The sequence below is a fragment of the Pinus tabuliformis genome, chromosome 9 (genome assembly GCF_031772625.1).
Source record: "Pinus tabuliformis cultivar Carrire ecotype Pingquan chromosome 9, CPIR1, whole genome shotgun sequence".
NCBI classification, from domain to species: Eukaryota; Viridiplantae; Streptophyta; class Pinopsida; order Pinales; family Pinaceae; genus Pinus; species Pinus tabuliformis.
Genome location: NC_142307.1, coordinates 1,877,172,411 through 1,877,186,703, shown reverse-complemented (window position 1 = coordinate 1,877,186,703; position 14,293 = coordinate 1,877,172,411). Strand labels below are relative to the sequence as shown.

The 14,293-nt window shown below is 43.6% G+C and overlaps 1 pseudogene; it reads right to left on the bottom strand.

The window, feature by feature from the left end:
- LOC149156393 (boron transporter 1-like) overlaps window positions 1–14,228 on the bottom strand; it is a 27,891-nt pseudogene extending 13,663 nt beyond the window's left edge.
- Window positions 14,229–14,293: the final 65 nt, after the last annotated feature.

The following is a 14,293-nucleotide window of genomic DNA, read 5'->3' as shown; positions in this document are numbered from 1 at the left end:
TTGGTCACATAAAGGTCCACTAAGTGTGCTGGCTTGGGCATCCTCCACCAATTCCTCTAAGGACAATGCATGGTGAGGGTGGATTCTGAATCAAGGTCTCTCAATCAATCATCCTCGGTCGGGGGGCCTCCCTAGTGTTGTCTAGGTACACAAGGGTGCTGAGTACACTCATCCTCTTCTCTTCTCCAACCAAAGCGGTAAGTCACGCTCTAATAAGGGTTGGGCAGGAGGGTACAAGACTAGCTGCTTGGACATAGGACCATTTTTGATTGTCATGTTTCCTGCACGACAGCTTATGTAAGCATTTGCATTGGCTAACCAAGGCCTTCCCAAAATAAGGGGGTATCCATTAAGCTTTGCCTTTGGTTGCAGAACCAAGAAGTCTGCAGGGTACTCCCAAGAGTCAACAGAGACCAAGACATCCTCTACAATCCCTTCGGGAGTCACGGTGGAGCGATCTGCTAGTTGTAGGACTGTCGAGGTCTTTCTCAAGGAACCCTGAAGGTTGAGTTTGAGCATGGTATCTCTGGTCATCACATTAATGGCAGCCCCCAGATCAATCAATGTGTGTGGTATGATGGTGCCATTGATGTGGACATCAACTACAGGACTCCCAGGATCCAAATACTTTAGGCAGATTACTTGCCCCAACATAAGATCAGACAGTTGTCCTATGACATTGATGGTTGAAGCGTCTCTTTTTCGCCTGCCTGGGTGTCTGAAACACTTTTCCTTAACCAGTTTGTTGTATATCGGTACATCTTTGATGACTTGGAGAAGTGGTATTCTCACACACAACTGTTTGATTTCTCCCAGAAGCTCATCCTCCTCTGGGTTGGGTTGTGTGGTGGCCGTTAGTCTCTCAGGAAAGGGTGGAATGGCTTTTGGTTCACTTTCCTGTTTATCTTCCTCGTCCTCTGGGGGAGGAGGTTGGCGATCTGGAAGAGTCTTTCCAGATCGCAGGTTGATCTCCTGGATCTCCATAGCATAGGTAGGGCATGATGTTTCCCCAGTATATACCTGTTGGGCCTGTCGGTTGTTGGGAATCAGGTTCAGTTGAGCAGGCATTTGGGGTTGCCTTGGAGGAGCAGGAGGTAATGGTTGTGGTTGAGTTGCTGGTGGAGGCAAAATGGCGGGAGGAGTATTGTACTGGGGCCTCCACCCTGGTTGAGGTGCATTCCACTGAGGCTGTGGCTGGGCATGTGAGTGAAACGAATGAGTAGTGGGCTGAGTATGGTACTGAGGCGGGTAAGACCATAGAGGAGGCATAGACTAGGAAGGATGAGCAGGGGGACCCCAGGAAGGCATAGGAGCAGATTGGTTGGGGCTATAATAAGCTTGGGGAGTCCCTTGCATCCCCTGCTGGTAAGGTCTAGGTCCATGTGGCCTCCTTTGGTTGAGGAAATAGAGAGGTTCAGTGGGCGCTTCTGTCCCTTGGTACATGGCTTTAAGCCCAGGTAAGGTTGGACATTGGTTTGTGGGGTGGTCCTCCTCACAAACAAAACATACCTCAACCGAATGTAATGGGCACTCGTTCTTAGGGTGCTTCCTTGTACACCTAGGGTAGAAGATAGCCAAAGCCGTCTCAGCTTCCTCTTTCTTATGCTGGATTCGGAATGTATCAAGTTGCATGGCAATGGTCTGTCTCACCTCACTCTTGAGTTCCTCTAATTGATTTGCAAACTCATGTTTGGAGAAAGGAATACTAGCTGAGAGGAGGTTTCCTCTACCTCTTTTCCAGGCTGCCCTAGAGTGGTTTCTAAACACAGTCTTTATATCCTCATAAGATAGTTGGTAAATATCTCCTCTAGCTAGCATGTGAAGGGTATCTAAGAGGTCTTCAGGGACTCCTCGGAGCAGGACCAACTTGAGAGATTCAGGGTCAAGTGTGCACCTGGCCCGTTTATAGCTAAGTTGGAACCTTTCCTCGTAATCTTCTAAGGACTCATCATTCCCCATGGTCATCCGAAGGATTTCTCCCTTGGCTTCCTTGGACCTACAGTAGTCCTGGTATTTGGTATTGAAAGCTTGCTGCATCTGGGCCCAAGTGGTGATACTATTCCCAGGTAAGCCCATGAACCAGCGTAATGCTGCATCCTTAAGGGTAGAGGGGAAGAGTTTCAGTTTTTTCTCATCTTCGGTATAGTCATAGGTTTGACAAAGGATGACAAACTCAAACAGGAAGGTATCAAGGTCTTCAGTAGTCAGTCCATGGAAGTGAGGTAAAGCGGAGGGGCTTATGTTCTTCATTTTCATGTCTCCATTGGTCTCTCGGATGGGGAAGGCACCTTCTATTCTCTCATCTTCTCCCCTATTGTCAGCCATGGCTTCAGATGGAGTGGCCTCTAACTCTTCTTCTGTTATAGGATCTTCGTATATCTCAGGAGGCTCGCCTATAGGTTCTTCTGGATCACTGTCACCAAAGAAGAGAGAAGGGTGACTCAGTGACGTGGTGGGGGTGTTGGGTAAGAATTTGCCTGTTTTATCTCGGTTTATACGAGGCATGAAATGAAAAGAATTTTGATTTCTTTTGTTCTTTTTTCTGGTACCTGCAAAACTAAAGCAGATTGAACTGCAACTAACTATCTTGCTGAAATGGAAATGTGGAATTGAAATGAAAGCATGAAAGAACTAATCTATTTTTCTCAAATGAAATTGCAGGAATGAAATGCTAGGCTACGCTTGCGGAATTGAAATGCTAATCTACACTTGCAAAAATGAAATTGCGGAATTGAAATGTTAATCTATGAAAGCAGGAAATGTCTATGCTACTTTTGCGGAAAGGAAATTGCAGAATGGAAATGAAATAAACTACTTAGCAGAAGGCGAGAGTAGGAAAATAGAAGAAAAGCAACAATCACCAATACTCTGACGCTTCCCCGGCAACGGCGCCAAAAAGATGGTGGGCTCCAGTATTGCAGCAATAATGCTACAACTCCTGGAACTTCCTTCTTTAATTTTATCAACCCGGTAGTTCGTAACAAACTTGGAAGCGACGGTGCTGTATGCACAAGTACTAGCTCTTGCCGTAGCTGTCACTTGGTCAGCTTGCACAAGTCCGCTAGGGGCTTAAGCCAACTTCTATGAGCTCTTAGAAGAAGATTTTTAACTGATGGATGAAAGCTAACTCAAAGGAATCTAATCTACTTGCAGAAAGAAACTGAAAGCCAACAAGAAACGCAAACCCTAGGAAACCCTAATTCTACCAGCTAGTCCTACTGATGCAAAGATGGGGATGCAAACTACTGAAAGAGATGCCATTACTTCTATGAAGGTAAGATGCATGTGTCTAGACTACTTCTACCTAAAGAAAACATCTTTTTGTATTTTTGAATAAGTTATTTAGAATTATCATGCATGTGCTTTTAACTGGCTTTTTACTGTGCAGAGGCGGATCATGGAGGAGAAATGCTTGGAAGAGGTCGGGAAGGTTCAGAGAGGGTCTAAGGAGTCCCTAACATCCTTCCAGAGAGTTTCACAAAGTTTGGCTGCCAAGAAACCGCGTTTATGAGCCTCTACAGGAAGTTTGCAGGGGTTCTACAGGATGTTTCAGAATTTCTACAGGATGTTCAGCAATTCCTACAGGATGTTCTACGATTGGATTTTGGATGATGGGTGAGTGGAAGAGGCTGCATGGATGGATAGGGAGGTAGGAGAGGGGTTTGTAATGACTTAGTGACAGAGAGATGAGGTGATGAGAGGGTGTGGAAAGCTAGCTTGTCTTAAAGAGGGCAACCGGGAATGGAAGGCCAAAAAGGTAGGGTGACGTGGGCAGTAGAGTAGTTGTGAGACGAGGGGTCTAATTTGGAGATGAGAAGTTGGCCTGGACGAAGCTTAGATGGACGAGAGAGTGATGGAGATGCACTGCACAGTGTAAACTGAACCAAATCATCCACGTCCTACACATAATCAAAATATTACTAATATATCCTAACTGTTAATGAAACCAATGAACAACAACGTTATTTCTAAAGAGAACCATGTATGGTACTGAAGCAAAGAAACATTCCAAGAGGTCTGAGCGCATGGATAACTTTTACAAATGAAAACATTGCACCAAAGATTGCATGAGTACGCAAACTAGTGTTTTTGTTGGGTAGCACTGTCTGCAATTCCAGCCCCTAGAAAGAGGTGAAAATGAGAGTGCAGGCAACCCTTTTCTGGAACTCTTATCAATTCTAATCTCTTTACTCTATTCTAGAAATCTGAAGCAACTCTATCTTCTAACAATGACCTACTTAACCACACCACGAAATCTAACTCAACAAACTGCGTTTCAAATGCATGTAAAGAAAACCATATTGCTGAAAGAAAAGATATCAATACAAAAGAAGGAGGCCCTAGGCTCTCAGGTTGGGCCCAACCCCGAGAGCTATGGCTCCTCTAGAAACTCAGAGCTGAGATCAAATCTGAATGCTTCTCATTAAAAAATAATAATCATAAGTCAAGAGGTATGCCAATGATGGCTACAAAAGAGCAAAAACAGAGCTGGCAGCTCGTAGTGCAGAATGTGCAACAATTTTTCAAAAAGTCCTTTTCGAAGGCTGAAGCCTTATCATTTATACATCACGAGGCCCCAAGCTGGCCTCCTAAATCTATGGGACTTGGCTGACCAAACTGGGAGTGAACAGCTGCTTCCACAAAATCTGTTTGGCTACCTTCTAGATCCGGTTGTGGTGGCTTTTGGAGCTCAGAGTTGGGGGTGAAGATCCCAAGGAAGGCTATTTAATGCCGTGGACAACCCTCCTACGAATCCTCAACCCCATCTTGGCGTTCTCCTAGCCCTTATCTGCTCGGTTTTGCTCCAAGATGTGTCAAAAAACCTGAAATGAGCACGTGTTAGCCACCTAGGAATAGTGACTGCCCTTATTCATACAAATGACATAAACATACTAAAAAATGATGCATAAGTTATGGAAAATGAAGGATTGAGCAAGGGTGGTTAGGCGAAATGAGCCCAAAATGTTACCAAATTTGGGGCTCATCATCACCCCCCAGCTAAAATGATTGCTCATCCCTGAGCAACTAATCCAGCTCCTCGTCCTTCATTGCTTTCACCGCCACTCTCACATCCCAGGCTTCTGAAGTAGTATCCTCCTCACTGGCATGGAACCCTACCTTCCTTTCCACCTCTTGCCACTGCTTATGCTCTTCTTTTTCTGTGCTGCCTTCCATCAATCCTGAAAGAAAAGGTGGGCTTAGCTTGAGGCCAATCCAGCTGGATTGGAGGTTCTATATGGACTTCTTGTAGAGGGGGACCTGTACTAGAGCTTCCCTCACTCGAGTTGGAGTGTGATATTCCCTGATTTTGAGGCTGTGGGACAATGTGTTCCATCGGCGGTTGCAAGCATGAACACAATTGTCCCCTAATAGTCGCTCCATATCCTCGAAATGTGCTATAGCCTGAGCCTGCTGATCCATGTATTTCAATAAAGCTTGAGGGTTGGCGGCTAAGTGTTGGTGGGTCGATATCAAGGTAGTGGGATCCACTGGCTCTACTCTAATCAGCAGTAGCTCATGTAACTCTCGGTTCATGACCTCTTAGACCTCTGCTGCTCTCTTTTCTTCATGGTTCAACCATGAGGCAAATGCCATCAACTTCATATCTCCTACGACTGTGTTGGGATCCCATGAAGTCACATTAGGAAGGGACAAATTATGGAGATAGAACTCTGATAGCTTGGCCTTGTCCTCTGATGAACTGTTGTTGCATAACTCTGTGAACTGCTGGGGGTCTTGGATTTGGGAGATACCCCTCTGTGCCAATGCATTAATTTGGAATTGCAGCCACTGGTCCCATAGGTATAGGCCATAAGATTTGGCCGGTTGTCTACATTGTAGAGCATCCATGGCCCAACTGGCCATGTAGGCCAGTTGTGCCTCTTTTTGCTGCAACTGCTGTTTGAGAGCTTGTATCTCGATTTTCGCTTGTAGTTCCCTTTCCTGTAGATGCGAGGTTAGCTTCCCAAGACCAACTTGCAGTCCTTCTTTGCCTTGAGGTTCTGCTGTAGTGTCCCCTGATGATGTGCCCCTTTCTTTCCTCTGTTCCTGTAGCTGCAGTTTGAGTTTCTCATTCTCTTCCTGTAGGAATACCCGTTGGCAGTTTCCCACATGTTTGGCCATAGCTAATTCTCTTCGTGCCTCCTTGAGTTGTTCCTCCAAGGGGCCTATATCTGCCACTCCTTTAGATTTAGCTATCTTCATCCATGTGTGGGTTCTCACTCTTTCTTCCTCCAACGCAATGAAAAGCGACACTGTGAATTTCTGTGGAATAATTTTTCCAGCCTCCAAAAAGTTATAATACGAGCTCAAGCTTGGCTGGGGACTAGGTTCCGGAATATGCTCTACCTCTTCTTCCCTCGGTGGCTCTACTCCGTCTTCCCTAAGTGGTGATGTGGCTGCCTCTCCCTCCATTCTTTCGGTCTCCTTGAGCCTGGCCAATGTTTCCTATAGAACAGCCTCAACATCCTGTAGCGGGGTTTTTGAAGCCAACCTGTCCATTCTCTCCTTCCAGGCAGTTGTCTTCGAGCTCCCCCGCTCATACGTGACTGATATTTTTGAGGGGGACCTCTCCCTTGGCGAGGTAGGGGTGTCTTCTATGGTAATTGGGCTGTTCGATGGAGGTTGGGGCCTACCTGTTTTGCTTCTCACACTTCTCCTGACTTTGAAATACAGAGGGATCTCCCTCTTTCGTTTTTCCTTCGGCTTGGGAGGGGTACTAAGGGTGGCCAGCACGGCTGCTACCTCCCTTGCAAGGATTTCGGCTATCTTCTCCTTCTATTTTCCTTTCTCAGGACTTCCTGTAGAAAGCCCTGTAGCGGCTGATTTATGGCTTCCTGTAGAAGCCGTTTTTGATTTTCCTGTAGAAACAGGTGGCACCGTTTTAGCCTGTTTGGCTGAGGGTGCTTTGTCTTTTGACTTTGCTGAGGCTGCCTTCGAGGTGACTTCACTGACGTGGACTTGTTCAGTCCTTTCCACCCTACTCTGTAACCTTTTCTCCTTGGGTGTCAGTGTGGGTTTGTCATCCTCTGTTTCGGCAACCTGGTGTTTCTCTTGTTTCCCCTTTTGTTCTTTCTTTGGTGCTTTGGCCATGGTTTCTTGGCCTTTTCCTTTCTTCTCTGTTTGTATTGGTTCCTTCGCCTCACTGCTAGAGGAGGTGAGCTCCTCGGCCAACATTTTGAGAGAGGGACGGTGTACATGTGGAGTGAATCCTCCACGAGGGGCTTAATGAGCCCATGATGGGCTACCTTGTCTGGCGTGCCCTCTCGTAATTTGGTGGCACATTCAGTCATGGACTGCACGAGGAAGTAAGGAATACTTAGCTTTTTTTCTGAAGGTAGGTCCATTTGGTGCGTAAGTTCTGTGAGCAGCCGGAAATGGTACCCATATACGATGCTAAATCGTCCTTCGCACGTGATATATTTCATAATTTGGAGGCTGACCTCACTCCAGAGCGGCTGTAGGCTAGCTCTGCGAACCCCGTTCTTATCCTCTGAGAATTGCTCCTCCGGTAGAAAGAACTCCTTCTTAGCCTTCTGGCCTAGTTTTCTCTCCTCCTTATCCCACGGTACCCACATCGGGAGATCAGTGACTCTGCTGATGAACTATGGGGTGAGTCTGAGATTCAAACCCCTGAAATTGACAACGGCCAACATTTTTGATTTTGGATTCAAAGCTCGCAGGAATTCCTCTGCCACCTCGTCATTGTAACCTTGAAGCTTGTCGCAGAACGACACCCATCGTGCATGAGAAAATAGGTCTACCACCTCAGGGTTTTCCCGTAGCTTCTTTGAGTCTGTCGGTTCTTTCCTAATGAAACCACCCGACATGGTGAAAGCTTGTTGTGTTAGCCAGAGGTGGCTGGCACGTATCAAAAGATGAGCCTTTGGGATTTCCTTAGACAGAGCGCAGAATTACACCTCTGTCAAGCACATAGTTCGTGAATTCTCGGCTATCTACAGGTGAGCCTTGACAGGGGCTCAATTACGAACCAAATCCTGTAGAAAACCCTGCATATACACTACGACGACAATTCTCATGCAGAAGGAAGACGACGCTTGCAAATTTATTCGCAAACTGTAGTTCTACTTTTTTAGGACGTCGACTTCCCCACCCTTCAAACCAATTTCATGGGAGGATCAGGTTTAGGCTTACCTCTTCCAATTCGCCACCTTTGACGTGAATAGATTGATTTCCTCCGTAGTGGTGAGCTTCCTGTAGCGCAGCTTCCTGTAGAAGTCGCGCACGGGTTCTGGAGAGCGCGTTAGTGGTTCTGGGCCTTCTGTGCAGCCACCAGATGTTTGAACAAGCCGAGGACTCGGAGTAATAGGCTTTAGGGAATTTCGGACGCTTACTCGATTGCAAAGCGGTTGATGATAAATGAGTGGAGTGCCATACATGATCTAGCCGTTGGATTTGAATCGCTGCGGAACTCGTGGCGCGGGGGTGAGCTGTCCCTGCCGGACCGTTGGACGACGTCACCTATTATCATTCCACTGTAAGTCTACCTGACCGCCGCATAATTCCCTGCATATCTACTGCCGCCATTTCTGTTAGATCGCCACTTCTCCTGAACTGGACGCTTCCCACGTGTCCATTTCCTGTCTTGCTTGACACAACCAACACTTTCCGAATCTGACGAGACCATCGGACTGGTCGTGGTGGCCAGTTGAATGGCTACCCGACTGGCTCAACCCATTCATTTTCATACTCGCACACATTTTAGAGCATTGTTCATGTAATTTGACGAAAAAGGGTGAGGCACTTACCTGTGCGGCCGCGACGTTATTTTCAGGCTTCAGGACGAGGGTGACGGATCCGCTTGCTGCTGCTTCATGCACAGGCACGGGGGTTCCTTCTTGCCGACTGCTGCTGGTTACGAGACTTGTTACCTGGCTGCGGATGGTGCATGTGCCCGCTCTATGTGTTGCAGGTGCCTTCATGGTGTACGCTCTAGCCGGATCAACTGCTACAGGATTCCTGTAGTCGTTTCTCCTCCTCGGGTGCATTCCGAAATGGTGGAAACGGTGGCATCATGGTCACAGTCGCAGGGTCCTCAAATGGCTTTGATAAGTAGCGCATGGGGCCTCTGCATACTTTATTCCATTTGAGAATTGTTTCTTATGAGAATCCAACGTTCTGATTTGACTGTGCAGGTATTTCCATTGCATGGCAACAGGGGTGGTAGAAGGAGGTGACAGCAGTGGGTGACGGAGAAAAACATTGGCTTGCATGCCTCCGTATTGGACCTCGGGCTTCAAATCCTCCCACACAGTCGGTCCTGGGCCATCCAAAGATTCTACAGGAAGTTTCCTGTAGAAATATAGAACTTTTTGTAGAAAGTCCTGTAGCTTCCTGTAGAAGGCTAAACTGTGATCAAATCATGCCCAGACCTTGGAAGAGATGAGTGTTTCTGGAGGGAGTGCTGGTGAGGTCACCTGGTAGCATATTAGGGACCCTTGTCCTTGAGTTGAGGGACCTCTTTTCCTGCATGGAATACCTGCAACCTACATGAATTGTCAAATCTTGAACCTGTTTTCCCTGTTTCTTTGTTCATTTTTTTATCTTTTCTTTCTTTTGTTTTTTTTTTTTTTTTTGAAAGACAGAAGGGGCACCTCCGTGAGGTTTTCACCCTTACCATTTGCCTTGAGTGCCTCAGAGAGGTTTTCACCCAAGGGTCTTTTTTTATTTCAAACATTTTCAGAAAGACAGCAGGGAAGTCTCAATGAGGTTTTCACCCCTACCATCTGCCTTGGGAGCCTCAGAATTTCAATAATACACAGTGATATTACAGAGGGATGCAACACCTCCGGGATTGACCAAATATACACGGAAATACATAGAGATATAATTTCTGCAACTAAATCTTATATGGAAAAACAAGCCAAACTAGTCAAAATCCCCTTATAATGATCCAAAACTTACATAAGTACTGGTTCATTTAACAAACAGATCCTAAATCAAAGGATTGAATTAACTAATCCTATCTAATCTACATAATATTCTCCTCGAGAATCTCCACTACATCTAACTACTTGAATTTATTACATGATAACCCAAATCCTAGATTCTAGTTCAAATCCTAACTAGAAAGCTTTGTAAATTGACAGCTAAAGGACCCCACTCCTCTGCTTGTAAACTTCTTTTGTATTTTTGGAATAAGTTCGAAGCCTTTTGCATTTAAGCCTCATGCTCTTGCATCAGACTTCTGAGGAAAAAGTTCTTCATGGGCTCTTGTCCATGAGCTCTTCTACAAAACTGCCCAATTTTTGTAGCATGGCATCTGTCACCCAAGTAGCATCAACAATTGGTTGATCTTTCCACTTGACCAAATACTGAAAATACTCCTGTCCCCTTGTCTTCTTCAATAATTTCTTGTCCAGAATCCTCTCTGGCTGCAATTCCTTTGCTGTAGGTAACTGTTTTACCCAATCAATTTCTTGTTTCTCTTGGTCTTCTGCTATGTCATCTGCATTTTCACCTTCATACCTGTACAAATCAGCAACATTGAAAATTGGAGATATTCCAATATCAGGGGGTAATTCAATTTCATATGCATTTGTAGAAAATTTCCTCAATACTCTGCATGGTCCAATTTTCTTGAACTTTAATTTGTTATACTCTCTTTTTGGAAATCTTTCCTTCCTTAGGTGGGCTAAAACCAAATCTCCAACTTCAAAGTTAACTTCTCTTCTCCTCAAGTCTTCTCTGCTCTTGTACTTTATGTTGTTGTCCTATAACTATTGTTTTACCGGTTCATGTATTTCCTGCATCTCCGAAGCAAAATCTTCCCCTTCAGCACTTCTCATCCCATCTTTTCCTAGATTTCTTAATTCAGACACTCCCCTTGGGTGCATTCCATAAACTATATGGAATGGACTCTGCCCTATACTCCTATTAGGAGAGTCATTATATGCATATTCAGCCTGTGCCAATACTTGATCCCATTGTTTTGGATGTTCACCTGTAAGACTTCTCAAAAGATTACCCAAGCTTCTGTTTACAACTTCAGTCTGTCCATCCATCTGAGGATGATAAGCAGAACTAAAACTCAGTTTAGTTCCAAGCTTCTTCCACAATCTCCTCCAAAAATGTCCAACAAATTTGGAGTCTTTGTATGAAACAATACTCTTAGGTAACCCATGCAATCTTACAATCTCTTTAAAAAACAGATTAGCAATGTGAGTAGCATCACTGGTTTTATAACATGGAATAAAATGTGCCATTTTTTAAAATCTGTCAACCACAACATTTGACTTTCTTGAACTAAAATGCTTTTTCTACTTAAGTCATCTGCTGCTTTGTTCGATTGACCAGTTATATGTTTTAATACAAATTAAAACTTTGCAGGTATTCTACCCATTTAGCATGCTTCTGGTTAAGCTTTGGTTGTTTCATAATGTACTGTAATGCATGGTTATCTGAATACAGTATAAACTCCTTGGACATCAGGTAATGTCTCCACTTCTTCAAAGACTGCACCACTGCATAAAAATTTTTATCATAAGAAGAATATTTCTTCTTTGATTCATTCAGTTTCTCACTGAAATAAGAAAAAGGCTTGTCCTCCTGACTCAAAACAACTCCAATGGCTTCTCCACTAGCATCACACTTCACTTGAAAATGTTTATTAAAATTAGGAAAAATCAAAATAGGTTTCTCAGTAATCTTTCTCTTCAACAGCTGGAATTTCTTTTCTGCTTAAGCAATCCATTTAAATGGTTGTCTTTCCTTCTTTATTGTGTCAATAATTGAAGCATTAATCTTACTAAAATTCCTTATGAATTTCCTGTAAAAACTAGCAAGACCATGAAAACATATTAACTCCAAGACACTTTTTGGTGAAGGCCACTCCATGATAGCCTTGATCTTCTCTGGATCCATCATTAACCCTTCAACAGAAAAAACAAAGCCCAAATACACCAACTCCTCCTTCATGAATGAACATTTCTTCAAATTTAATAGTAATTTTTCTTGGTGTAGCCTCTGTAAGACATAATTCAGATGTCTCACATGTTCCTCCTTAGATCTGTTGTAAACTAATAAATCGTCCAGATATACTATTACAAATTTACCAATAAATTCCTTCAGAACTTCATTCATAAGCCTCATGAACATACTAGGGGCATTCGACAATCCAAAAGGCATTACTATCCACTCATATAATCCTTCATTGGTTTTAAAAGCAGTTTTCCACTCATCTCCCCCTCTAATTCTGGTTTGATGATAACCACTTTTTAAATCTAACTTTGTAAAATATCTAGGTCCACTTAAACAATCCATCAAATCTTCGATTCTAGGTAAAGGAAATGTGTACTTGATTGTTATCTTATTGATTTCTCTCGAGTCAGTTCACATTCTCCAGCCTCCATCCTTCTTTGGGCTCAACACTGTTGGCACTGCGCAAGGACTCAAACTCTCTCTAACCAGTCCCTTGTCTAACAGTTCCTGAACCTGTTTTTTGATTTCTTCATTCTCTTTGGGAGTCATCCTGTAAGCTTCTTTATTTGGTAGATTTGCTCCTGGAATCAAATATATGTGATGACTGCTTTTTCTAATGGGTGGTAACTCATTAGGAAAATCATCTACAATGATATCACAATAACTGTCCAGCATCTCTTGAATTTCAATTGGTAAAACGGAAACTTTTGTGGAAGTAATTATTACCTTAGGTTTGCAAACCAACGCAAAATTCACCTCATTTTCTTCCATCTACTGCAAGTACTCCCTTCCACTCAGAAAAGGGTCTTTGGTTCATGTTTCTTCGATGTATCTTCTTCTTCTATTGGCAGCAATGTATGATTGACACCATCTTTGCTGAATTTGTAGGTGTTCTTCTTTCCATCATGCATAGCTCCTCTGTCATACTGCCATGGTCTACCCAACAATATATGACACACATCCATAGGCATTACATCACACAAAATTTTATCTTTATACTTTCCCAACTGCAAATCCACTTCACATTGTTCATTTACTAACAACTGATGTCCCTTTTGTAGCCCTGACACCTTGTAAGGTGTTGGATGTTTCTTTGTCCTCAATTTCAACATATCCACCACTTCTCTAGAGACCAAATTATCAGTTTTGCCACTATCAATTATCATCTGATAGCATTTTCCTTGAACCTTCCACACAGTCCTAAACAAAGTATTCCTTTGTGTTGGTGCAACAACTTCTTTTGCTAGCTTTAGCAATACTTTGTTAACTACCAAAGATTCTCCTTTCTCTGGTACATTTTCTTCTTCTGTCATCGTTGTTGATTCCTCTTCAATATGAGCAACAATTACATTTCTCTGAGGTGTTCCTGCATTTTCTAGGCACTCATAAGCTCTATGTCCCAGCTTGTTACATATTTGACATCTAACTTCTCTTCCTCTACCTCTGCCTCCTCATCCTCTGGAAAAACTCCCTCCGCCACTTGCATCACCTCCTGTGGGTGCATGCTTACTTGAGCTTCTAATAGCTCCATCTCCAAGTGCTGTAGATCTTCCTCTACCACCTTGTCTTCCCCTTCCTTAGAAAGTACCTCTATTTCTGCCAGACTGCTTCCTCATGAGTTTTTCTTCATCCCCCAACACCATATAATAAGCTTATTCTACTGTTTTAGGAGACAGTACACTTATCTCATCTTGAATGTCCATTCTAAGACCATTCACATATCTAACAACCTTCTCATATGTATCTTGGATTTGTCCTGCTCTTATACTCACTTTGTAGAATTCCTCTGTGTATTCCTTTATTGTCATAGACCTCTGTCTAAGATTCTGCGTATGTCTAAATAATGTTTGCTGATAGTCACTTGGCAGAAACTTACTTTTCAGTTTTGCCACCATCCTGTTCCAATTCTTAATTGGTTGTTTGCCAAGTCTTCTTCTTTTTTCTAGCACTCCATCCCACCAAAGTGCTGCATGTCCTTTCAACTTTGTGACAACAAACTTCACCTTCTTTTCATCCTCTGTTTCTTCATAATCAAAGAATTTCTCCATGTCATTAGTTTAGTCTATCAGCTCCTCGGGATTTAATCCTCCTACATAAATTAAAACCTCAGTTCTGGGTCTAGATGTGGATCTCAACACTTAATTAAAAAATCTCATCTCAGGAGTAACTTCTACAGGTTCCTCCTCTTCTACAGCTTCACCTTCAAGCTCTCTGATATCTCCAGCATCTGCATCTCTCCCTGTTTCCATTGCTTCTAATCTAGCTTCCATCTGTTTCATAGCTTCCATCACTTCAGCATTTGCAACAGGTCTTCCTCTTCTACCACGTCCTCTTCCAACTTTGAAAGCCATGG